Consider the following 13,086-nt stretch of genomic DNA (forward strand, 5'->3'; position numbering starts at 1 on the left):
TTTCATTACGTTATTTACTGATGATTCCATTTTCCCCTATCTACTAGTTACTCTTTATCCCTGCTTTACATATCTTATTTTCCAGCAATTTACTGTCTTCTTTTTTTACAGTCGAGTGTTATGCAATTATTGGAGCGCTCAGCCTTATCTACTCTTTCCCAACAAATAAGCTGTTAAGTTCCCTTAGAATTAATGTCGTATCTTCAATTACTGTATTCCAACTCTTTCAAATATTATATATCGTCTATGTTCCTTTGCAACCTTTATTATAAATTTCAATCGTAAAGGATAGATTATATTTTACCTTCTCATGCTTTTACAATTGATTTAAATGATTTTTATTTTTATACAGTCCATAAAGAGGAGAGTACTTATGATTTATCACATAATATCCTTTTCGATTGTCCTCCTTTTCCCATAAACGCACTTACGCACCCATCTATAAATCAATTAGTCCCTTAGCTCTCCAAATTCCCTTTTTTTCTCTTCGTCAATCTGCATTCTAATTTGTTCAAGTTATAAACTATGTACTGTGTTCTATGTATTGGAAAATGCAATGATTATTCTTATAAATAAAGCTATGCATAATGTCACCTATAATATTTAGTTAATAGTATTTAAACATATATTTATAGTGGTATTCGAAATTTTCCTATGGAGATAAATGTTTTAAGCCCCAGATCTTGAATATTTATCTAGTATTGCTCGTATAAAGACCTTAGTCATATTTTAATTTTAATAGTTGACTATTATTATAGTACCATAGACGATAAATAAGATTTGAAGGGGTTGGAATACAGAGATTAGAAACACGATATTGATTCCGAGGTGATTAAATAACTTATTTGTTGGGGAGAAATAGAAAGAGTGAACGCTTCAATAATAGTATAAAACTCGGTTGTGAAAGAAGAAGAATGCAGTAAATGGCTGAAAAATGAGATAAATCGTGGATAAAGAAAGAGTACTTAACCAGTAGATAAGAGAAAAAGGTAAAGATTGTAAAGATACGTAATGAAAGTATAGTAGGTGTTATTTTTAGCAGCATGATACCTACAATGCATACACTGAAAAGAACAACCAAAAAATGAAATATCGCTACATTCTTTGTTGATTTCCAACCAAGATAAACTCCAAAGTATACAAAAACTTAACAGAAACAAATTAAATTGTATATGCCAAAATTATAATTTACAAGTTTTAAATTATTTATTTATTTATTTTTCATTGTTTTTTTCTAATAATTAATTTTTTAATTAATTTCCGTTATTCATTTACTAACACAATCTGGTTATATGCATATTACAAAATCTGGAACATCGAATAAATAATAAAAAGAAGTACCTATAACTCAACACAATCGTTCTATTGATATCATGTATAATTATTTTTTAAATTTAAATGTTGCACGAGAATAAAAAAAAATATGTTTTTTTTTCTATCTATTCATGTGATAGGATAGTGAAATCCTTGGTTTTATTATTTATATTTATTTGAACTTTTACTATTGAGAAAAATGTTTTAAACCTCATATATTAAGCACTACGTGTACAAAGACCTTAGTTATATATTAATTTTAATGTTTGACTATTGTTAGATTTATGGTAATGACTAATAACTATCCAATCACTGATATTATTGATTTTTATGTATAATTTATTATATTTTTTACTTATTATTGTGATTTGATTCTAGTAGTGTAATATGTAGCTAATAAAATTGTAGCTATAATGTATGTGTGTGAGCTATTAAAAAAATTACGAAACCATTATGCAGTGTCTGAAAAATATTCAGTGTCTATCTAAATTCTAAATTACCTTTTAAATTATAATTACTTATAATTTAATTTTATGACTTGTAAGTATTATGTGGTGTGTGCGTCATGGTCATTGTGTCGATAATATTCTAGTTTGTGTTTTCAACACATGAAATTACTTATTTTTAGTGGAAAGTTCATAGGCTGTAAACATAGAATAATAAAATGTACCACTTGGTCATAATAATAATAATATACATGTCATATTGTTATATATAATATCATAAAATGTTAAATTTATTTAAAATATATCAAATAGGTAGTTGTTTTATACTAAAAATTCAAACTCGACATTCTGAACAAACATGCTAAAAAAAGTTTTTCATTCTACGAAATAAAGAGAATTTATCGTTTTACACTCGTTACCACGTAGGTACCTTCACACATGCGTGCATGTTGTAAAAAAATTATACGTCTCGAGTCCCTAAGGTATTAACTGCACGTAAAAGTTGTAAAGTTAACGCCTCTTGTACATGATAAAACTATATGGTTACAATAACATTATATACATTTATTATACACTTGACGATCATTGTAACATGTATATCACAATGTGCTAGATTTGCTATAATTAACATAAAGTATCTATGAATTGAAAAATTGGTATTGATCAGAATGGAATAATGCGTAATAACTATAATATAAGTATTATATTATAATATAGGTAATTAAAGTATTTGTTACAATAATATGTATGAAAAGTTGAGTAGTGAAACTACGTTTAGTTATAGTTAAAACTTAGAATATAGTAATTAATATTTATTATTTTAAACATTTTAGATTTTTGATTTTTGTCATAAAAAAAAATTTAAAAAGGGTTTAGTAAAAATTAAGAATATGTAGAGTTTATACCAGAATATCTGGTACATATTGTTTCATTTCAACATTAGGTTGTTCAATTCTACTGCAGTTCTTACTGTGTATAATAGAATTAGTTTTGGAAATCTTATATATCTATGAAAATAAAATAAATTAGCTGACTATATTCAAGCAGTATAATAGTACTCAATACAGTCACAGATTTACAGTGATATTTATAGCCAGTACATTTTTAAAAGCATTCTCTAAAAGAACAATAATTTGGATACAATATTATACAATCGTTGAAACTTCAAGTTCATTAGTGGTGAAATGTATAGGTATAATAAACGTAAATCTTCTCCTTTGCGTTCAGTGATATGCTTTTATAGTTATACTAAACTTACATATGAACCGGGTACTTTGTTTTTACTACGTTCGGTTTCTTACATGTTCAATAATTTATTTATTTCTTCCTTCAAAAATTTCTTTTGGCTTAATTTTTTTTCTTTGTAGTGTTTCGTCTCTTTTTTTAAAAATAATAAGTATAAATAATATAATAGAAGATTATATTTATAGTATTATCATAAGATATAATCTATACTTTTCTTTAAGCTTATCCAATAAACTTCTTTCGAAATCAATGTTTTTCTCTTTTTCTTTTTGGATTTCATTATTTCGTGCATTTTTTTTGTGTTAATTGATAATTGGCCATCTGGGGGGACGAAGTGGCCGAGCGTTCTTAGGCGTCAGTTGCGATGCGCACCGTCGCCGGTTCGAATTTCGGTCACGGGCGGTATCTCTCTTCGGGCAAGTCACGGTGTCTGGAGGCCGCCATCCCCCACCCAAGCATGGCAGAAACCTACGGGTTCCCAAATAGAAATTCTGCCAATATTAGGAGTCAAAATTAGGCCTTCGGGCCTACTCCCGGCTATATACGCCATACGGAAAAAAATAATTGGCTATCTGACAATGTTCATTAAGATAAAGTTCATATTATTATAATATGTATTCAATATTTTATTTTTAGTTTTAAATTTTTTTATACAGGAGTAAAAATTCAGTCCAGAACACACATTACACATTAATTATTAATATAATAACAAAAATAACAATTAACATTCATAAATAGGCGAAAAGTATGTAACAGCTCTACTAGTATGAGATAGCTGTACAGTATAGTGTATCTCGTTATTGAGTATGCCAAAATGTAATGTAATTGTAATGTACCTATGCATTAAAATTTAATAGGTATAGTGATAAATCATTGCATATGAAAAATGATTTTGAGCTAAGGCGATCTATCAACCTATACGACTATATGTTACTAAGTACCTATATCTCATCATATGTTTCTATTTCTCTCGTTTTTCCTTATTATTAAGTAAAGAATTAGGAAATTTTACTTTTGATCTCTCAGAGTACCAACTTGATTCACATTCCTACTATAAAAAATATTAAAGTTGAAAATTTTAACATTATTTTTACTGTAAAAAGTAGATAAAACAATACACGTTAATGTTAAATCAATACATTTATCGCTCATCTTACAAAATTTAAAAAATGTCTTGATTCTGTAACTAAAAATTAGTACAAACTATTTTATTTTTAAGGTTTACTTTACAATATAAATCATAATAGAATTTGTTTATAAATGACAATATTCGCGTTTGTTGTAGGTATATTATGATTTTATAGCGTTTGAACTTTAAACGTTTTAACCTGTAATAATTAGTAGTCATACTAGCTACTAGATGATAATATGTGTAATATGTATATTAAATAATTTATGTTTTGAACTAAAAATGTTTTTTCTTGGATTTTTAGTGCTTTTTAAAATGTTAACATCTGAAATTTATTCATGAGTCAAGACCAGCTGATTCTTAGAAATATTATACAACTCTAATAATTGCCAACTCGATGTTTTTTTCTGGGTCGTGAATTATTGTAAAAGGTAAAACTATGCAGGAAACGAATGAAAACATTGAAAACTCAATTTAGTTTAAAGAAGCCGTTACTGAAATGTTTCCATGGTACCCATGATATGTATAAGTCCAAACATCCACTGAAAATTAATATTAATATTGATATAATTTCTTGTGGGTTCATTATTATCCTAATATCAATTTTACATTATTCCAGAGTAATTTAATTAAAAGTTCACATGTGCATATAAATTATAACAATATACAATATTCTATATAGGTACCTAATAAAATTACGTGGTTTAGTGGTTTAGTGGTAAGTCGTGGAGTTCCTTCATAATTCACTCAACAAATCATTAATTTTACTCAAATAATAAAATTATATAATTTCTATTCATGCTTATTTTATCTTATGCAAACCTACAAAGTATTTAAAACAAGTATACCAGCAATGGTAATGAAGATAAGTACATTTTTTGTAGATAATGTTTAATTAAATGAGTATTTACTGATCTCAATTTTATTCGACATAGTAATTACCGTTTTTATTAGATATTTTAATATAATTAATTTAGTGTTTGCAGTCATTATTTTAAAAAGCTTTAAAATTTTGAAAATATATATTTTTTATATTTTTATGATATTGCGCAACATTTTTGAAATATTAAATCATTTATTTTTATTTTTTGGTTTTAAGTCTTTGAATAATAACATATTTTAAATTTTATATTTCGAAGCAATAATATTTTTTAGAGAGTTTTGATATATGAGTATATGACAAATATAAATCAAATTTATAGTTATTAGATAATCATAAATTATTTTAAAAACTTCGAAATAATGAGTGTAGATATATCATATATATTAATATATATATTAGATTTTAAAGGGATCACATTGCATGTTTAGGTTCTTTAATTATCTGCGGCTATCATAATGTGTAACGTTATTTTAACAAATGAAGTATTAATTTTACAACGCATTTGAGGTATGTAATAGTAATAAATAATAATATATTACCTAATACAATATTATAGGTATATTTGTATGTTATTGTAAATATAATATTATTATTGATATAAATCGACTTACCAATTATTTGATATTTGTAATTTAGTTTGATCAGAGTCGAAAACAAATGTTTTATTCAATGGTATTGTTAAATATATTTTTTTAAGTTCTTCTGAAAATTTATTTTTATTTTTTCAGGTGTTCATCAATGATAATTTAATAATTTTTATTTGACCTGTTCCTTGCTTCTATATTTCTTATTCTTTCATCATATAGACTAAATGTAATTTAAAAAGTTCATAAAGTATTTCGAATACAGAACAATATACATAATTTATAATATATTTTACCTTTTTAACAATTCTTTTTGCATCAGTTTTTCATTTTTTAAAGATTCGAACTTGTCTGTTTCTTTTTTAATTTTATTACATTTTATTTGATCTAATAATGATTGCTTAAAGTTAACTTTTTTTTCAATATTATTAATACTTGCTGGTCTTTAAATCAATACATTTTCAACACATTGTATATTAAATGTATTTATCAGTACTTTTCATAAGAATACATAAATATATTATTTTACTCGTTTCAAAATATAACTATCTTTTTTTTTTACAATTTATATTTTTCTCATTTTCAATAGAATTTGATAATGTTATTATCTTGCAGTACCTATTGTAGTTATAGTCGGATATTTGCTTGAGCTGATTTTTACGCTTCTTTACAGTTTCCTAAAAATAATTATAGACTTGTGTAATTCACCATGATGTATTATATTAAGTGTGTAATATGTATAAACTCTTTATTTTACCGTGTTTAAAAGTCCTTTGATTAGATTATCTGCTTTCATAAAATTATCTCTTGATAGTTTAGGTTTATATATATTATCGATTTGGCTTAAATGGTATTCTCTAATATCACATGAATGGCAGAGGGTTTTATCTGAAATAAAATTATAATTAGAGTACTTTATAATAGAGAAATAGTGGAGAGACAATTGTAACTTGCTAACACTCGTACATATTTGTCATATTTGTCATATTATTTATTATTGTTAACCAAAATGGTGTATTAATTTAACTAAATATTTTTATTGTTAAGCTGTAATAATATGAAATATGTATAATAAATAATAGTGTATGTGTATCCATGTGGGTTATGTTTGGCTAGGTACAGGATGTTAGAGAATGACGTGACTTTCAGGTATTGGTTATTAAGTTATTTATAGAGTTAATGCGCACTGCTGAATTATACAACCTTAGCTACTATCCAACAGTTTTACATAATGGCTGAATTATATTTTCTATGAATTTTATTGTAGTGGAATGGACTTTTTTTTTTGAATATTTTAGAATATATATAAGAAAACGGAAATATGTAACCACAGTAAAATATTAATATTAATCGCTATGTATTGATAAAATATGTAAATAATCAAGTAAATATAATATCTGTATACCTATCCGTAACTCATTAAAATATTATGAATTTTCTTATTTTGATCAATATATCTATATATCAATATATGATAGAGATTAAAACTATAAGCAGTAGATAATTATACTAAATGTGTATTATGCAATAATTCACTTATGTAGATTAGACATAAAAAAAAAATTCATAAACATAAGAAAATCATTCGTCATCACTCATTATGTTATTGAATGTATAATTGCTAATAGTGGTGTTAAACTTTAAATATTTTATTATCTCCATAATATCAAATTCACTGATTCAATGAGATCATAGACGGAACAATTATTGAATGGTTTAATGTTTATATGGTGTGAAAATGTAATTATAATAATTATTTCGACAAGTTATGCTGTAGACAAACAAAAAAAAAAAAAACACATCATTGTAAAATCAATACATTCATCACTTCGTTCAGAATCTAAAAAATATGTGTTTTGTTAATAATATTGAATTTTTTTTAAATAATAAGTGTCTGATGTTAAAATATTCACTCTGCATATAATATTCAAATATATTTAATTCAATTTTCCGAGAGTTCCGGTTAAAGGTCATCTTAATACAATGACTATGCGGTTGCGGTGGCTAACAAACAGAGCTGGTCATATTATATTATATATTGTTCCACAAGCACACATTTTCAATTTGTTTGGGGCGTTTAGTTCACGTCATTATGTCAGTGTATAATACTGTGTGAGATACCCTAATGTGATCACTGAATCTACCATTTATTTGTAAATTGTGATTGTATTCGTAAAGTCTAATCCCATTCATTGAATATCCTGTTAAATTATTTGAGTTTATAATCAACAGGTCAACACAATCGATTTTTTTTTTTTGATGGAGAAGGGATGGAAGGTTCTAATTTTATTGTTCTACAGAAAGTGACCCAAGTAAACATCCACGAGAAATATTTTTATTTCATCATGTACGTATAATATAATAAACATAAAATGTTTATTTCTCTGGAAGTATACAAAAATAACTTAATTGCATAAACTGTTAATTAAAATATACGAAAAAATAATTAACAAGAAATAATTGCGATAAAATTGTATTTAAACATGTAAATTATATAATATGTTACCCAACAAAAAGTAATTACTAATAATTTGTGACTTGGTTGTCGGGTAAAATAAATATTCTTCATTTTGCGGTGTATTAAATATTTCAGTGATCATGCAATTATTAAGTCAGCTAATTTAATTACTGTCCAGTGTCCACTGGTCACATTAAACGAAGTCCATTATACAAGAATCCTTATAAATAATATTCTAAGCAATCTAAACTAATACAGTGTCAGTTCTTTTTTCAAAACTACAAATATACCGTTACCACTATATTAGGGGGCGCTCAAGAATTGCCTCCCATCTGACCCTTGAATTGACTTCCGTGAATTTTTTTTTTTTAAAGGTTACTCGAGTTGCTTCCCGAAAAAAAAGTAGTGACTTTCTTGTACTGGAATCGCCTCCGATAGCTATAATTAATTGATTTATGTATAATCTTACGTGTAATATATAATCATAATATTTTATTAAATAGACTGACAGCTGTAATAATAATTAATAATCAACTTAAAATAAATGATAAAAATAAAAATTTAAGTTTTTTGTATTGTATTATCGTATCTTAGCCTTCGTGGCTTAAATTTATTTGCTATTGCTTTTAAGTATTGCAATTTTGAAATTACATTCGTGTTTAATTTTTTAATTTAATTATTAATAACATTTGTTTTGTTTTATTTTTTGTGGCTGTCCTAATTATGATAGAAATAATCTATAAATATTTCTATCGAGGTCCTAATAATTTTGGTTTCCATTATGTTCGATACGGAATGCGCGTACCCACACGTGTGTGCGATTGCTGCTGGACTGCCACCATTCGTCTTCATCTTACCATAAGAAAAACTCGCGAACACTAATTTTGTGTTTTTACGACGACCGTCGTCTCCGTCGTGAACCCGCCGCCATAAGTGCGCTTCTTTTCATTAAGCCATGCGTCAGCGATTCTAATAGTCCATAATCTTTATATTCTGTGTCTAATTTAGCTAGACACGCAGGAGAAAAATTCTCGTGTTTCAAAAGCACGCTTTGGTTAGATTTTACCAACCGCACTGATGTTCAGACCTATCTTGATTTGAAATTCTTGACATCGGTTTAATCTGGTAAATCTCATCGCAGGATTTCGTCTGAGCTCTGGTGATAGGTCTGTTGAATGCGACTGATTGGACAAGGGTCTACTTATCGGCTCCTTATGGGACTATAGAGACGATCTGGAATGGAGTCTAGTCGGTATAATCTGTTTGTACGAAGTTTTGAAACGAACAGGCAGACTAGAATTAGGTCTCAGATTGGGTAACAAGCCTATACGTAACCGGTTCCTGGTCTGTACTGCGAAAACGAAGACACCGGACGGGATATTATAGACATTGCTGAGCATCATGGTCGCTTCTAAAAAAATTATAAAATGTATAGCATTACAATACTATTAACATCAGAAAATATGTATTATTCATAAACTGGACATTTTTCGCTATTTAAATTTTTTAAATTCTACATTTGGAATTTAATAATATTTGTATTTTCGATTTTGAAGATTAAACATTTATTTACTATTGTTAAAAATAAGATCAAATATAACTTAAAAGTAATTTATTTAGTCAATTATTTATAATAACCTACTTGATTTTCAAATTGATGTGCATTCCAATCGAGGTTATAGTAAATGGCTTGATTTTTTTTTTCAATTATCTACTATTTGCTTTATAATATACTGATTCTTATATAAGATTATAAAAATATATAAGAATTCTTGAAAAAAGTTAATTTTTACCATTTCGTTTTTTATTTTTATTTTACTAATTTTCGGGAAAGGAGCTCAATTTTATTATTGGATTATGTATTTTAATTTGTTTTAAATAAAAATATACTTACAATCCCTGAATTATATGGTCTAGATCTTATTAAATTGAAGTCTTTCACTAATTTTTCTTCTATTACAAAAACCTGCTTCCTAATTGTGTTTGGATGTACATTATTTTTGTTTATCATTCATTTAGCCATAGTAAAATAACCAATTCTTTTTAATATTATTCCCTACTTAAAAAAATAATTATAATATTTTATAGTCTACAACCCAACCAGATAAATAAAAAATACTAAAATTGGAGCTTGGAGGTTAAGTTTTAGGCCCAGAAGCTGATATATTTAAAAGTTTAAAAGTTATTTTTAACTATATTAGCTATAGCTCTTTGGAATTATATTACATTTACACAGCTAGAGTATAAGGCATAATGTACTATTTCATACAAATATTTAAAAATAACATATTTGAATAAACTAATTAATTATTTTTTGCACATGTTTAATTGATGTGTACTTTATACTCTATTAATAAACTGTAATAAGAAAATAATTTAAAGAATATTATTTTATTTTAATTCTACAACTTCTTGGTTAAATGTTAAAATTGACTAATTATTTTAATTTAGGGTTATGAATAGTTATCACTATGAATATGAATATGCGTATGGTACGGTAGTGGGAAAATTGTAATAGGTACGGGCACAAGGTTAAATAATTCTGTTTTATGAGTATATTTCATACAAAGCTATAAAAGTTTTTTTGTCAAATAAAATAGTGACAAAAAATGTATTTATAAGCTAAAAATTTCATTATGTTGTAAAAATACTAATTATAGGTACTACCATAATATTATAATAAAAATATTTACTTTGTCTTTGATCATATTTTTTTTAATCGATTGAGTGATGGACTCCCACACTTTTTGTAAATCTGCGTGCTTAAAAATAACTATAATTTACCAGCTATAATCAAATAAATATGGTTATATTATTTCATGTTACCTTTATTTGAGTTGCCAATATTATTATCGCGTTCCATATTTTTATAAATTCACTATATTGCATACAATAAATAATGGTAAAAAATAATTTGATTTTTTTTACCCTTATACTCTTATTATTTAAAACATATAATATGTGTATCCCTAACATCAATTCATACTTAACGATTTCACAAATTTTAACATTGATTATATTGTATTATTAGTAGGGCTCAGATTTTAAAGCATAATAAGCAACTAAAAAAGCACATGATTGTTAAAAAAACAAAAAAAATAAAAAAAATAATGACCAAAAATTAACATGAAGTAGTTATAAAATTCAATAAGAAAGTTTGAAAAAATAATTAAAATTAAAAATAGAATTAAATGCCATGTATTTCTCTAGATTTTCAGTAATGAAACTGAATCTATTGTCAGACAGAATATTTTTATACATAGAAAACGAACTCTCTCCATCTACTGAAGTGATCGGTGCATAGTCATACTTCATACAAGAGGTTTCAAATTACAACACTAAAGTTTACAGACTAAAATCTTTAAGTTTGAAACGATCGATACCGATGTTGTAAACATACTGACCAAATATAGGCACTGCAGGCTTTATGTAAATCGATTATCTATACATTTAATATATTTAATAAATAAGCCGATAACGAAAACAATAATAATCTAATATTAACATTTTTTCCGCATTCTGGGTTTTTACATTTCTTATTTCTTCTTATTTTTTTATTACAATAGCATAATAACATAAATGAAATCCACAGCTAGAATAATTTAAAAAAAAAAACAAAAAAAAAAATTGGTTTATTTGGAATCAGAATGACGTGAACGAATTTACCTATGTATAAAAATTAGGTTTTTATCTCATATATATTAAAAGCGTAGCATATAAAATCCGAGCCCTAATTATTAGTAATAATTAATAAACTATTAATAATACGTATATTAGTAATATATTTTTTTTTACCATTATGTATAGATTATTATATAAAGCAGTATTGAACTTAACTTTTTCTCTCTAAATAATAATTTTTTTTTTCGGAAAATAAATTAAATAATATGCAATGAAATATGATTTGATTATTGTTTTATTAAAATATTATAAAAACTGATTTCTAAATGTTAATCATAGTTATTGACATTAATAATATTATATAATATAATAATATAATATTATTAAAAATAATAAGTGTTTAATTAAGATCAATTAAGTACAATTTAGTTAAAAATTATCAAAACTTTATCGTTAACCATGAATTTTGTTTTGACATGAAGATTTAGAATAATTTACTTATCAAAGACAAATTTATTCTTTATAACTTTTTATTCGAATGCTGACAATGTATTGTGAATTGTATACATAAGACATAACTACAATAATAATGATGATGATGATAATAACAATAATCATAATAGACGAAAATATTATTTCTATAAATATTTGTCATATTTTCTATAATCTACATACATAAACCTATAATATTTTCAATTTCCTTATTTAGATTATCTAATGTTATACAACTAAGACTGTTTGTATACCATTAACACACGATACTAATCTAGGGTAGGTCACATGAATTTGTTTTACCATAGCTCCGGGTGAGTTAAAACCACAGTGTGTTATTACATTTTGAAACAACCAATGTCGCTTCGACGTTTTCAAAAGATAACTAGAAAATGAAACTTTTAATATTAAATACCACAAATTTATTATGAACTCTATAAACAATAGCGATGTAATCATTTTATGACCTGTTTTTAATATTCCCTGTAATGATTTTTCTAGTAGTTCTTAGTTCTTGGATCTTTAAAAGTACCTACATCTTTGTCGATGTAATAGTAAATCCTATTAAATTCTATTAAACCAAAGAGATTTAAAAGACTTAAGGATTAAGGCAAGATTAAAGAACTTACAAAGTCATAATAAAGTAGATAGTACAATATAAAAGACGTGATAAGTAAATACAGTAAAAATATCAAATAAAAAAGTATGAAATATTATAATATAGTATAGTATTTTGGAATGAACCGAACTACAATATAGGATTAATAAATGCAGAACATCAATGTATTATTAAATATGATAAACTAGAAATTTAATTATAAATCAAAAAAAGTTCTAACTAATTATTATATTTACGATTTTTAAAATTGTTGTATGATTAAGATAGCAAATTGTTAATATTATGCACTACATTT

At 25.4% G+C, this 13,086-nt stretch overlaps 1 pseudogene; it reads right to left on the reverse strand.

The window, feature by feature from the left end:
* Positions 1-1,915: 1,915 nt before the first annotated feature.
* LOC114130817 (uncharacterized) lies at positions 1,916-10,922 on the reverse strand (annotated as a pseudogene).
* Positions 10,923-13,086: the final 2,164 nt, after the last annotated feature.

This window comes from Aphis gossypii, chromosome 2 (assembly GCF_020184175.1).
Source record: "Aphis gossypii isolate Hap1 chromosome 2, ASM2018417v2, whole genome shotgun sequence".
NCBI classification, from domain to species: Eukaryota; Metazoa; Arthropoda; class Insecta; order Hemiptera; family Aphididae; genus Aphis; species Aphis gossypii.